Genomic DNA, 16,139 nt, shown 5'->3' on the forward strand with positions numbered 1-16,139 from the left:
GGAGAGCTGGTCGGCAGTATTGGGTAGAAGAGAGAGAGTGTGATCAGATTTCTAAGCTTCCAAGAGAAGACATTAACTTGTGGCCTCAAATCACCCATTAGTCAACTCACATTAGGGTGCGTTTGGCGCGATTAGGGCTCGATTTTCTCGCGCGTTTGGTTCACTAGTGCACTAAACTTCCAATGCATTTATATTCATGTAAATATTATTCACTCTTAATTGTCCCGAAATAAGGGTTTAAAGTCCCTCAAATAAAGTCGCGTGTGTGAAAACGCGTACCGTCAATTTTAACGCTATAACGCGAAACCTCCGAGAATTTCTTATAACGATTGTACTACTAACTATCACTTGAGTATTTATTCATAAGATTACCTATTTTAGGACCATAGTACAAGTCTCCAATATTCCAAACTTATTGTGCTCCCACGCGGTAAAATCTCCAAGCACTATTCACTATTTTTACTAAACGCGCTCCAGGAAATTAATTTTTGAAACGAGTCACTTTAAAAATATAACGAAGTTATATTACCATGTATTTAAGTCTAATAAGACTAGAAAATATTTCTCGTGGTAAAAATTCAATTAAATAATTTATTAAGCCATAAATTAGGTTTAAAAATAATAGTTTTTACGAGTCCTCACATCCTCTCCCCCTTAAGAAAATTTCGTCCTCGAAATTTACCTTGGTTGATGAACAAGTCTGGATACTTCTCTCTGATTGTCTCTTCAACTTCCCATGTTGCTTCCTCTACTCCATGGTTCTTCCATAGAACTTTCACTAGTGGTATCTGCTTGTTCCTCAATTCCTTCACCTTTCGATCCAGAAGTTGTACCGGTCTCTCCTCATAGGTCAGGGTTTCATCGATCTCAATATTCTCTGGTTGTAAAACATGAGAGGGGTCTGGATGATATTTCTTAAGCATGGACACATGGAACACGTTATGAATTTGAGATAAGCTCGGTGGTAATTCCAGCTTATAGGCTACATTCCCAACTCGTTGAATAATCTTATAAGGCCCTACAAACCTTGGTTGTAGTTTCTTCCCTTTTCCGGACATCAAGCTTGCTTTTAAAGGCGTAATCTTGAGAAATACCATATCTCCAACAGTGAACTCCAAATTCTTTCTTCGATTATCGGCATAACTCTTTTGTCTACTTTGAGCAGTTTGAATCCTTTGCCGTACTAACTTTACCTTTTCATTAGCTTCCTCAATCCAAGACACGGTAGTCGGGTCTAAAATTTTTCGTTCACCTACTTCATCCCAACAAATCGGGGATCTACATCTCCGACCATAAAGTGCTTCATATGGAGCCATTTGAATAGAAGAGTGGAAACTATTGTTATAGGCAAATTCCACTAAAGTCAAAAACTTACTCCAACTCTCTCCAAAATCCAGTACACAAGTCCTTAACATGTCCTCAAGGTCTGAATTGTTCTTTCAAATTGTCTATCAGTCTGAGGATGATAGGTGGTACTAAAGTTTAATTTAGTCCCCAACACTTCTTGCATCTTTTGCCAAAACCTCGAAACAAATCTTGGATCCCTATCTGACACAATACTCACAGGTATACCATGTAGTCTAATGATCTCATCCAAGTACAACCTGGCCAATTTCTCTAACGGTATTTCATGCTAATTGGTAGAAAATGAGCCGATTTAGTCAATCTATCCACTATCACCCAAATGGCATCATGGCCTCTCTGTGTTTTTGGTAAGCTTGATACAAAATTCATGGTAATATTTTCCCATTTCCACTCAGGTATTTCTAGAGGTTGCAAAAGTCCTGATGGTCTTTGATGCTCGGCTTTAACCTGTTGACAAACCAAGCATGTTTGAACAAATTGGGCAATTTCTTTTTTCATATTTTTCCACCAATATAGACTTTTCAAGTCTTGGTACATTTTATTCCCTCCAGGGTGTACCGTAAACTTCGATCGGTGTGCTTCCTCCAAAACTTCCTTCTTAAGTGTTTCATCATTTGGTACTACTATCCGATTTCGAAATCTCAATATTCCATCTGGTCCCAAATTGAAATCCGTCTTGTCTCCCATCTTAGCTTTTTCTACCAACTTTTGTACTTCAGGGTCCTTTTCCTGAGATTCCTTAATGCGTTCCAATAAAGTGGAGGTTATTACAATATTCCCCAAAATTACTTTCCTTGGTTCTAATCGAGGATTCCAATAGCTAACTTCCTCCAACAATTGAAATTCCTTAACCATCAATCCAGCCATTTGTACCTGATGGCTCAAAGCATCGGCCACTACATTGGCCTTCCCAGGATGGTACTTAATCGTACAATCATAATCTTCCAGAAATTCCATCCATCTACGTTGCCTCAAATTCAGCTCTTTCTGAGAAAATAAGTACTTAAGGCTTTTGTGATCTGAAAAAACCTCAAATGTTACTCCGTACAAATAGTGTCTCCATTTCTTCAAAGCAAAGACCACAGCCGCTAACTCCAAATCATGGGTCAGATAATTTCCCTCATGCGGTTTCAATTTCCTAGAGGCATATGCTATCACTTTATCATTTTGCATCAAAACACATCCCAAACCTTCCTTAGAAGCATCTGTGTAAACCACAAAACTATCCTGTCCATTTGGTAGAGCTAGAACAGGCGCTCTAGTCAATCGTCTTTTCAACTCCTGAAAACTTCCTTCACACTTAGGACTCCATAAAAATTTTTCATTTTTCTTGGTCAACTCAGTCATAGGCCCAGCAATTTTCGAAAAATCTTGGATGAATCTCCGGTAATACCCTGTCAATCCTATAAAACTCCGAACTTCCGTTGGATTTTCCGGTCGTTTCCATTTCGAAACAGCTTCAACTTTGGCTGGATCTACTTTAATCCCATTCTCAGAAATTATATGCCCTAAGAAAGTCACTTCTTTTAACCAGAATTCACACTTGCTAAACTTAGCATATAACTGATATTCCCTCAAGATTTGTAAAACAATTCTCAAATGTTTCTCATGATCCTTCATATTCTTAGAGTACACCAAAATATGATCAATGAAAATCACCACAAATTGATCCAAGTAAGGTTTAAAAACCCTATGCATTAAATCCATGAAAGCGGCAGGTGCATTGGTTAACCCAAAAGGCATCACTGCAAACTCGAAATGCCCATACCTCGAGTTAAAAGCAGTCTTAGGTATGTCCTTCTCCAAAATCCTCAATTGATAGTAACCCTGCCTTAGATCCAACTTTGAAAACACTACCGCCCCTTGCAATTGGTCAAACAGTTCATCAATGTGGGGTAGCATGTATTTATTCTTAATCGTAACATCATTTAAGCCTCGATAATCTACACTTAACCTCAAACTCCCATCTTTCTTCTTTACAAACAAAACTGGGGCTCCCTACGGGGAATCACTCTCTCGTATAAAACCCCGTTCCAACAAATTTTGTAATTGTAACTTCAATTCCTTCAATTCAGCTGGAGCCATCCTATATGGAGTCCTTGAGATAGGTGCTGTTCCCGGAGCTACATCAATTTTAAAAGCTATTTCCCGTTCCGGGGTAGAGACTCCAATTCTTCAGAAAAAACATCGGAAAATTCTTTCACTACCGGTGCGTCCTCCATATTCACCTTATCGCTAGGGGTATTAATAAGAAAAACCAAATATCCTTAAGCTCCCTTATTTAACAATTTTCTAGCCCGGATTCCTGAAATAAGTGCAGACGAAGCTAACTTACCCCTCACATCCAATTTCAGGGTTGCCTCCCCTGGAATACACAATTCTACAATTTTCGTCCTACAATTCAGTTGGGCATTATAACGGGCTAACCAATCCATCCCTAGGATCACATCATATCCTTTAATCGCTAAGCCTATCAAATCGGCCAGCAATTTTCTTTCCTTCACGCAGATTTCACTATTCTTATACACTAGATTAGCAATTAGACTTTTGCCCCCAGGTTGGTTAAATGGTCCAGAATCCTGTCTCTCTACTAGACGTTCTAGGATATCAGTCATCCTATTGATGGCAGTAGCCACTTGGTTACGCTCAATGTTTTCCTATCCCTGGGTCGGTCCAGTTGCCGATCCCTGATCATCCCCCTGAGGTTGGGCCTGTCTAGACGCTCGCCCACGGCCTCGACCACTCCTTAATCCTTCCATTAGTCTAAAAGTGCATAGTGCAAGAAATAGATTAATTTAAGCGGAAAAGAAGAAATATATCAAAATGAGAACCAACCAAGAAAGCGTTGAAATTAACGATAATTTACATTCATAAGCATGTCAAGTTCGTACAATCAGCAAGTTAGGGACAATTCACAAAAATATAGCACACAGGTGCTCAAAAGTATACTTTTAGTCATAGAAGACTAAAGTAAGAACAAGTGCCCAAAAGTAGGCCACACAAGCATGCAAAATACAATGGCCTCAGCACCCGCGTCACCGTAACTAGTCCTAGCTGTACCGGTCAAAAGTCAAAAGGGGTCAACTACTAAGATCCTAGTCCACAGCAGGGCTATCAGGAGGAACCTCCTCCTCGGGATCCTCCTCCTCAGCATCAGGAATCACCTCAGTAGCGTCCTCAACCAATCTAGTAGCATCAGTCAGGATCTCGAAAACCCGGTTACGGACATCCCGTCCTAGCCTAGTGAGTCGAGCCCTAATATCCCGAAGCTCCTCATTAACCACTATAGATGTGGCTACCTCACCCTCAATCACCTCCTCGAGCTCGGCAATCCGCTCACCCTGAGCGCTAACCATCTGCCTAAGCTCGTCTACCTCAGCTTGTAGATCGCGGTTGGCATCCACCAACTGACGACGCTCGTCGTCCAGAGCAAGCACTAGATGGTTCGGGTAGGCGAAAGTCAACCTACACGAACATCGAGGGTATCTATCATATGGGGAGTAGCGTACTCGAGCTCCTCCCGCTAGAGCTCGGTAGAAGATAGTCCTAAGAGGCTCATAATGACCATTTGCATGGCCATTCCCGTTAGCTGTCGGGGCTCCATTTCCGTCATCCATCCCTGCAAACTAATAATACTTTTCAGGTTAGAAACTCAAATCACTACCTAGTTCCAATATCCTGCAATGCATGCCTAACTTAATCGTTGGTTCATCCCAATTGTCACTTGAGGTAGGACTAACTTAGTTGCTAACTCGCCTCAAGTATCACTTAGGGTATGATTAAGTCATCCCATATCGAGTCTTAAAGGTAGAGTATCTAATATGTCTCCAATATAGACCTCTAACCTAGTGCTCTGATACCAACTGTGACGCCCCACATCTCCCTAAGGCGAACCAAAGGGTATCCGCGGACGCCTGCCCAACTCTCGCCAGGACTCAAGCAATTCCATTCAATTTAAAACCGAACTAAACATTTCGAAGAGAGCAACATGAATACAAATAATGCGGAAGCGTTCAAGCTTAACAAGTCACTTAACATGTAACCAGTACATCGGTAATCATAATACGACTTAAATTCTAAATACACGTCAGGGCCCAAATTTTTACATTTCAATTCCAAAAGTACAACCCAAATCAGGGCCTAACCAAAATATAGTAGGAATCTTAAACAAAAGTACAACGAAGGGTTTCTCCATACTTCTCCGAGATTCGGTCCTGTTAAGGAAAACAAATCTACAGGGTGAGCAAAACGCTCGTGAGGCCAAGAACACACATGCAAGCATATTGCTCAAATAACAATCTCAATTACAAGTCAAACAATAATACTGCAACAATTAACAATTCGAGCGGAAAAAGTAAACAGAAACAATTCAAGGATATAGTAGCTCTCAGGAGCTGGGTTCCACTTGCACGAGCAATAAACTCCACGAATTGACACTCCGTCAATCGGGTAGGTTTAGTCCGTAGAACTCCACTTAACCTGTCCCCTTTCACCTTACATACCCCTGTATCGGGCTCGCCTGTCGTTAGTTTGTGGCGATACTATTCGAGTATGCCAAGCAAGACCTCTCATTAGGTCAAGCTTATATATCTCATGGTTCACCAAGGTCCCCGACCAAACCCATGCCGGCTCGAGTCCAAGGTCGGCCAATGAGATTTGGGCATCCCCCATGTGCACTTGTGTGTCGAGGAGATTCACTCCAACGACGTATGCAGCTAGCATACCAATACATTTCATTCATTCAATACATTTCAGTCATTCATTCAAGGCATTTCAATCAATCATTCAATGCATTTCAATCGCTAAAATTTCATTTCTAATGAGAGCGAGTGTGGTAAATTACACACTCGACTCCACTTTCAAGATTTCCAAATTATTAATAGCAATTAAACATGTAACAAGTTTACATACACCTGACACTCACCAAATATTAGGTGTGAGTAAGGTCAAGGAAAGTTCAAGCGTCCACCGGGGAATCCTCTGGAAGATCCTCGTGTGTGCCTGAGCAAATAATAGTGAATTTATCATTCACATCCCAAATATCGAGGAATAACTCGTTCACTAGCATTAATCGAGGGAATTCCGTGAAAATGAACCTCAATTACTCGTAAATCGAGGTTCGAGTGGGGTTTGATAACATTTAAAAGTATTTAAGTCTTTATCTAGGAAATCGGGGATAAAACATTTAGATAATATCAAAAGAATAAAGAGTTCTTGAAAAACTCTATTTCCTTGAAATTGGGAAATTTTCAGTTTTATTATGAATCTTTGAAAAATCGTAACTCACTCGGTACAAGTCGAGAATTGGAAAACTTTATACCGTTGGAAACCTCTTAGAGAGTACTATAAGTTCCTAGAAGACACTTTTCCATGAATAGAAGTGGAAAGTGCTCAAAAATGAGCTTGAAGGTATAGACTCGGTTTACAAAGCAGAATTAAGTTGGATTTCGGCCAACTTTGAAAATTCGGCACGATTTACACGTTGCAAACCGGCCTCTGAAATTTGTAACTCAATTAGAGTTGCAAGTGAGGTTTATAACAAAGCAAGCGGATCAAGAATCGGAGTTTTGAGTACCGAGATACGGTAGCTCAAAGTTGGGGGAATTCAAGACTGGAGAAGAATTTCCAGATTTGAACCTCCAACACTAGAAATTTAATTAGGTATCGAAACGAACTTGGATTGGTACCAAAATTGGCAGTATTTTACTCCTATATGAAAGGTATCTCTTTATCAAATTTCAGGGAAAAATACCCTCGGGAAGGTAGTTAACTAGTCATCCAAAGTTTCGGAAAATTTCTAAGGCAATCTGCCTTTTGACTTTCATTTCCCAATTCAAATCGTTTAACCAAGAAAGCTATCTAACCATGGTTCATTTGTGAAATAAAGGTCTAAGATACATCCATGATACCTTTGGTAATTGTTTAGCATCAAAAACTTCAATTAATAAGATCACTCCCAGGTTTTGTCCCAAACCAGTCCAAGTATTACGGTTTTTTCAAAACAGGGCAGTCCTCTTGTTTTGGTCACAACTCAGTGAATTTAACTCAGAATGGGGCATGGTTTATGTCTTTGAAAGATACATTCATAGGGCTATAATATCACATAAGAAATCATTTCAAAATTTGGCACCCAACTAGTTCAAAATCGGGCATCAATTTGCTGCCATATCACTTCATTCCAGTTGAACAGAGCAACAGGACAGCAATCTTAAAACGTTTGGTTCGGCTCACTCACAAAGAATCAGAACGTGCATTTTATCTCAAATTAACGCCTGGAATGTCTAGTTTCCAACGCCACCAACGGCACATGATTTCGACATCCGAGGACAGAGTTATGGTCGAAACACCACCGCTGGTCAGAGCCATACAGGAACAGTTTCCAGATTTGCTAGTTTCACAAAAAAAATTCATTTGCCCAACCAATCCTCATTATTTTTCAATGAAATTTTTCACACATCTAATACGTCATATAAACATCAGATTCAATCCATTAGATCATTAAAAATTGGCCTTAAAATGGCCGAACAAGGCAGGGGCGAAATCGGAAACTTTTGCTCCTTGCACCCAAAGAAGTTTCTATCAATTACACACCATTAATCCATCATTTTAACCACTAAACCAACAATATATCCACTATCAATCATCAAATCAGTAACAACCCAAGAGTGGGAGTTCATAGAGTCCACTTTCACATTTTTCCAACAATATCAAGTCATCTACTTACATGCAAGTACTTAGAGATGCATATCTACTACTATAATCAAGTTTAAGGTGATGGATCATGTTATACCTTCTTAATGTACTAGATCAGAATTTTTGGCCCTCAAAATGCTCCAAGAAACCGTGATTTCCAGCACCCTTTTGCAGCTCAAAATGATCTCCTAGTGTTAAGCTAAGTATGGTGCAAGTTTGGTTGAATTTGGAGATGTTTTGGTGGTGGTTTGAGTAAGAAATTTTTGGAACAATGGAGTTAGAGAGGGAGGGAGAGCTGGTCGGCAGTCTTGGGTAGAAGAGAGAGTGTGTGATCAGATTTCTAAGCTTCCAAGAGAAGACATTAACTTGTGGCCTCAAATCACCCATTAGTCAACTCACATTAGGGTGCGTTTGGCGCGATTAGGGCTCGATTTTCTCGCGCGTTTGGTTCACTAGTGCACTAAACCTCAAAGGCATTTATATTCATGTAAATATTATTCACTCTTAATTGTCCCGAAATAAGGGTCTAAAGTCCCCCAAATAAAGTCGCATGTGTGAAAACGCGTACCGTCAATTTTAACGCTATAACGCGAAACCTCCGAGAATTTCTTATAACGATTGTACTACTAACTATCACTTGAGTATTTATTCAGAAGATTACCTATTTTAGGACCATAGTACAAGTCTCCAATATTCCAAACTTATTGTGCTCCCACGCGGTAAAATCTCCAAGCACTATTCACTATTTTTACTAAACGCGCTCCAGGAAATTAATTTTTGAAACGAGTCACTTTAAAAATATAACGAAGTTATATTACCATGTATTTAGGTCTAATAAGACTAGAAAATATTTCTCGTGGTAAAAATCCAATTAAATAATTTATTAAGCCATAAATTAGGTTTAAAATAATAGTTTTTACGAGTCCTCACAATAACTAGCATGAGGATGCGAAACCTAAAATGAAGAGAAAAGGGTTGGAGGAGCATGCCAAAATGCTAGGAAACTAAGGAAAATGCATGGAATGTAATGAGACATGCAAGTATGTACCAACGAGAGGGGAAGGCCTATTGGGTCTAGCATTGGACTAGCCCATGTCTATAGATCCTCACTAGTATTGGACTAGTGGGAAATCGGAACAAAAGAACCACAACTTAGCATTGGACTAGTGTGGTGACGGGAAAAGGACCACAACTAGCGTTGGACTAGTGTGGTGACGTCACACATTCATTACAAATCAAATAATTCATGTAAAGGCTAATAAAGTAAATAAACACATAAATCACATGTAGCACATAACACATAAGCATGGTATCTAGATGCAAGGCCCTAAGAAAACAAGTAACACGTAGCACGTAAGCATGCAAATCACATAGGGCAAATAAAGCAAAGGAAGCCCTATCTATTACATTAGGGAGGCCTTACTACAATCTAAGGGGGAAGAAATAAAATGAAGCAATAAATACCTAACTATTACAAACTTGGCATTCAAGTGCCTTTCAAATGACTTGCCAATTAAAAAAAGCGAAATGAAAAGAAGGCAAAATAGGCAATTAAACATAAAAATGAAAAGCAAATTAAAGCATGCATATTCGCACATAACACGTAGGAGCACGTAGGGTCAAATAAAGTAAAAAATAAGGGATTAGGGTGTATCTCCCTTGAATTGGGGCCCAATGAAATGAAATCACTTATTTACCCTCCAAAATATAAAGAAAAGGTCAAGGCATCACTTTAATTAACAAATATTCATAAAAGATAAAAATGAATTGTGAAATTGAATCAATTAAATCATATAAGCAAGAAGTCAAAAGAAAAAAGGACTTGATTGCAAAAATTAACAAAGCTTTGCAGTCAAAATTAAAGAGAAATAAAAATTAAGGACCTATTTGCAATTAAGTTAGGGACCCAATTGAGAGAAATGGAAAGTTTCCAGGGACACAGTATAGTTAAGGAAAAATGCAAGTGCTGATTTGCAATTTCATTTCTGGTCTCTTAGGAGACAAGCCACTGGGCTATTTTATTTTATTTATCTGTTTGGGCCAGAAACCATCTTAGCCCAACCGAGATCCAAGCAAGACAGATGAATTAGCCTATCTTAAATCCAAGTAAAACCCAACGAAAAGCATATGGGCTTTATCCCTCAGACCCATATCAACAACCCAGAAAAATAAATCATCAATCCATTTGTCAAACCCAAACAAACAATTCCAAACCAAAGCTCATCTTGTTTTATGAAAATCCAATCAAGACAAAACCCAACTAAAAAAAACTAAACTCTGATTATGCATTAAATCCCAGAATTAATCTATCCAAAAAATCACATAAAATGTGCAAACAAAGGATTAAACTTAAAAGGGCGAAATTAGTGTGATTTTTCCAGATTTTGGGCTACAATGAAACTAGGCAAATATTGAGGGGCTAAATTGCATTTTTTTAGACATTTATTCACTCATGCTTCGCAGAGGCTTTCTTTTACATTGCTAATTTCTGGGTTAGTGCTATTGAAAGCTTATTCATGCACCAGCTCAAACTGAAACCTATGAATCTATCAAACGAAACCCTTCAATAAATTCAACCCCCTTTAATTAACACAACCCCAATCATGAATATTAAATCATTGAAGATCAAAAGAATACCAGCTTCCATTGCAAGTTTCTTCGCAGACAGAACATCCAAATGTTCAAAAATTCGGATTCGCTCAAATTCAAGTAATTAAATCAAGTTAATGCAAAAAGGAAATTAAGAAAACAAAGCCCTTCAAACTCTGCTTTTCATGACAATCAACCATTCGGACAGGCATGGAACTCACTGACCATTTTCCCTCACCCGCAAATGCAGATAAATCATCTTCTAATTAGAATTTTCACTCAGGCATTTCATCGAGCAGATTAGGGGCATTAAAAGTTTCATCAATTCTTTGACCAATTGAAGTTAATCAGCCCCAAAATTGTTCAAAAAAACAAAGAAATTCCGCCCAATCAATGTATGCATCGTGTGTATTCAGAAATTAAAGCCAATTGACAGGAAAACTCCACTAAATAAAACCAAGGCAAATCCATTTCAAAACTGGACAGGAACTGAAATTTAAAGAGGGAAAAACCAATAGCTTACCGTACTCCTGCTTGGTGAAATTTCGTAGGGGATGATGGTGGATTCAGTGAGCGTGCGGCGAGTTTCAATTCCTCCGCCAAGTCCCTCTTCTTTCTGTGACAGCCCCACCTTCCCCTAAGACGAACCAAAGAGGTTAGCGGACTGCCTGTCCAGCTCTCGCCAGGACTAACGGTGCAGTATAAAGCGATCTATCACGTTCTGAAACTTATAATGCGTGCAAACAAGGCAAAAGGGCAAAATAACCCAAAATAAAAGAAATGAAATCCAGAGTCGGCCATGAATAGTAATCGACCCGTCCGAAACCCAACCAAACATCGAAATACATATACAACATAACATTAACCATTTACAAGCCACAATGGCCTTTAAAAGTGATACAAAAGTCACTACATATGTGGGTTGCCAAAACAAAAGTGAAAACGGCCCTAATGATACATTTAGGGTCCCATTTTATATACAATACAAAAGAGGCATTCATCTAGTTCATTCGGCAACCATTTAACAAAATTCATTCCAAAAGTAGTCATATGCCTGTAAGGAAAACAAAAGGAACGGTGTGAGCTAAAGCTCAGTGAGCAACTATCACAATAGCAGCTAAGATCACATAAGCATAACCGTTCAACTCAAGTATGCAAATAAGAAGTAAATCAAATCAGTGAAAGGATACGGATGGCTCTCAAGAGCCCATTTCCTCGCTTATATTCTTGATCCAACATCATTGACCCTCCGTCAATGTTAAGAGTACCAAACCGTAGACCTCACTTTACTTCCATTCCTTCCACCCAACATACCCCAACCGGGCCCGCACTCCATTCAGTAACTTTTGGTAATACTCGAGTATACCGGAACCAAGAGTCTCATTACTACAAGGTTCCTCAGTACAGTCCCCGTGGCATGACAATTTTCACGACCAAGCCTTCGCCGGCTCGATCCAATTGACTACCAAACGGGGTTGAGCTCAGTAATACAGTAAGGCCGTTGAACATTCGTCCAAACGACACCAAAGCAGTTTTCATGAAATGGAATTCATTAACCAATATATCAAGTTCAGTAATGCAGTAAAACGGTAGCCAATCAGTGATACTATCAAAAGGGGTGAGGGCGGTCAAGTACACCCTCACCTTAATCAATTCCAATATCCAAGTAAGCCTTCAAGGCATCACATATACATTTAGCAAAGCCACATAGTAACAATTAAGTGAGTAGTATAGTCACCAAGTGAGAAAATGATGTTTCATGCACCGTCGTTAAACGAACGTCGTGCACCACCGTTTCCTCCTAGAACAAGCAAACAAATACAATGAGACTCGATAACGAGTCACAAAACAATGCTGAACACAACCCCAATAGGGTTTCATATGCATAAATAAGCATGATAGCAAACCAGAAATTAGAAATAACATTAGTCTTGGCCCCGAATAGAAAAACTGTTTTGCCCTTATTATGCGGTAATAGCACCAAATTCTCTACGGTTATCGGATGGGGGTGCAAGACCCACCATTTCGAAGCTAAGAACCAGGGCTACAATAATGTAGAAGGTCACTCAATCCAGTTCCCAGCCCAACTAGGTCAAAATGCCAAATACTAAACCGGAACCACCAAAAACAGGTTTACAAATCACATAATGCTGTAATTACTATAACTCAGTCTATACAGGTCCAAATGCTGAAATTCCAAAGGCATATGGTAGCTAAGACATCCAGATACATTTCATCAGAAGACACCAACACCTAAATCCAAAGAAATTCCAGTCAAAATGGCCAATTCCAAGTGCAGTTTTCGCATTCTGATCAACCCAGAACAGCAACAGTAAAATCGGCATATCTCACTCTACACTAATCCAAATGACCTGAAATTTTGTAGGCACTTCAAAATCATCAATACCTACAACTTTCATGTTTTGATCAAAGTCCAATTCGGCCTCTAACCCTATGATCCAAAACCGGACAGAATTAGGGGTTGAAAAACCCTAACATTTCACAATTCACTCCAAACCCAAAATTAGTTGCTATTATCACCAATTCACACCCACATGAGTCATTACCCCTCATTATCAACCATCATAGATGGCCACAACATCCCATTCATATTAAACCAGAAAATTCATCATAAAATTGAAAACTTCACCAAAACACTTCAAATCAAGAAATAAATCACATAATCCATCACTTTAGCCACTACTAAGCATAATTTAAGCTTTATTAAGTATAAGAGGGAAGTCACACACCACTTACCAAGTAAACAAGAGAGATAGAGATGTTGGACACCTTAGCTCTTCAAACAAACTTCACTAGACCACTCACTAGCACCCAATGGATAGATTTTATGGAGTATAATCTAATTTATGTGGTTGGTTTTGGAAGATTGAGTGAAATGGAAGCTAGAAAGTTGAAGAATTTCTTTCTTCTTGGCTCAAGGAAGAACCGGCCATGGAGGAGAAGAAAATGGTGATTTTTGAGCAATTTTTCAAGATATTTACTCAATTTGGTCAAAAGTCAAAATAGTGAATAGTAAATCTTAAAGTAAAACCAATATGAGGGTGACACTTGTCACCTCATTAATGCAATCTTATCACTTCTTTTTCTCTCTCACATCAATCATTTCACACACTCTACTTATCTCTTAACACCCGATAAATTTTACACAGTATCCGAAATTTAACCTAATTGGCCGAATTTTTTCGAACTTTTCGCACTAGTGGGTCCCACGTCCAATATATATTCTTAATTTTCTAAAAACTCTCCAATATTAGAAAAATTATCCAAAAACTATAATTGCTCATAAAATCCACCAAGAAAATATTTCTAAGCCAGAAAATGCAGAAAACATGCAATTAAAGGAACTGAAACCTAGGAAAAATATTAGGGAAATACGGGTTCTCACACTCTCTCCCCCTTAAAAGAATTTCGTCCTCAAAATTTTCTCACCTTAATTCCCGAAAAGGTTTGGGTATTTTTTTCGCATTTCCTCTTCCATCTCCCAGGTAGCTTCCTCAATTCTGTGGTTTCTCCATAGCACCTTCACTAGCGGAATCCGCTTGTTTCGGAGCTCTTTGACTTTTCGATCGAGTACTTGGACCGGTTTCTCTTCATAGGCCAGTGATTCATCTACTTCGATATCCTCCGGTTGCAATACATGGGATGGGTCAAGATGATACTTCTTTAGCATTGAGACGTGAAATACATCGTGGATTCGAGAGAGACCGGACGGTAGTTCCAATCGATACGCGACCGCTCCTACCCTTTGCAGGATCTTGTAGGGTCCGACGTACCGCGGTTGAAGCTTCTTTCCTTTACCCGCTGTAAGACTTCGTAAGGGTGTGATCTTGAGAAATACGTAGTCTCCAACTTCAAACTCCAACTCTTTTCTTCGATTATCCGCGTAGCTCTTTTGTCGACTTTGGGCTGTTTGAAGCCGTTGCCGGATCAATTTGACCTTCTCTTGAGCCTCTTCCATCCATGGAATAGTCGCCGGGTCTAGTGCTTTCTTTTCGCCAACTTCATCCCAGTAAATCGGCGACCGGCACTTGCGTCCGTAGAGAGATTCGTACGGAGCCATTTGAATCGACGAATGGAAGCTATTGTTGTACGCAAACTCTACTAAGGTCATGTGCTGACCCCAGTTGCCTCCAAAGTCCAGAATGCAAGTTCGTAGCATGTCCTCGAGAGTTTGAATGGTCCGTTCCGACTGGCCATCCGTCTGAGGATGATAGGTCGTGCTCAAATTGAGTTTAGTCCCCAGAATTTCTTGAAACTTCTGCCAAAACCGAGATACAAACCGTGGATCCCGATCGGAGACGATTCTCACAGGAACACCGTGTAACCTTACTATCTCGTCCATGTACAGTCGGGCCAACTTGTCCATTGAATACTTCATGTTCACTGGCAAGAAATGGGCCGACTTGGTTAATCGATCCACGATCACCCAAACGACATCATGTCCTCTTTGCGTCCTCGGTAAACCTGAAACGAAGTCCATTGTGATGTTTTCCCATTTCCACTCGGGTATCTCCAAGGGTTGTAACAGACCCGACGGTTTTTGATGCTCTGCTTTCACTTGTTGGCAAATGAGACATTTCTGCACGTACTGAGCGATTTCCTTCTTGATATTGTCCCACCAATAGGTTCCTTTCAGGTCTTGATACATCTTGCTGCTGTCCGGATGGATTGTATACTTGGACCGATGAGCTTCCTCCAGAATCTCCATTTTCATCGACTCTTCCCTCGGTACCACTATTCGGTTTCGATACTTCAAAATACCCTCAGGACTCAAATTGAAGTCCGAAGTTTCTCCCTTTTCCACATTCTCTCTCCACTTCCGTACCATCAAATCTTCTTTTTGTGCCTCTTTAATGCGTTTTAGTAGAGTGGAGGTCACCCTCACATTGCCAAATATCACCTTATGGCTCCCAAGACAGGGTCTCCACTCACACACGGATTTTAATAAATCTCACTCCTTAATCATCAATCCTGCTACTTGGACCTTACGACTCAAAACATCTGCTACCACATTTGCTTTTCCCGGATGGTAATTGATTGTATAGTCGTAGTCCTCCAGAAATTCCATCCACCTTCGTTGCCTCATGTTCAATTCCTTCTGGGAGAAGAGGTACCTAAGACTTTTATGATCCGAGTACACTTCGAAGGTCACCCCATATAGGTAATGCCTCCACTTTTTCAGTGCAAAGACAACTGCAGCTAGTTCCAGATCGTGAGTCGGATAGTTCTGCTCGTGAAGCTTCAATTTCCTAGAGGCAAAAGAAATCACATTCCGGTTCTGCATCAAAACACACCCCAGGCCTTCTCGCGACGCGTCCGCATACACCGCAAACCCGTCCACTCCATTTGGCAAGACCAGTACCGGAGCCATGGTCAATCTTCTCTTTAGTTCCTGAAAACTTGTTTCGCATCGGGCGTTGCAGACAAATCCTCCATGCTTCTTTGTCAGGTCAGTTAAAGGTCCCGCCAGT

Source organism: Coffea arabica, chromosome 2c (genome assembly GCF_036785885.1).
Source record: "Coffea arabica cultivar ET-39 chromosome 2c, Coffea Arabica ET-39 HiFi, whole genome shotgun sequence".
Lineage (NCBI taxonomy): Eukaryota > Viridiplantae > Streptophyta > Magnoliopsida > Gentianales > Rubiaceae > Coffea > Coffea arabica.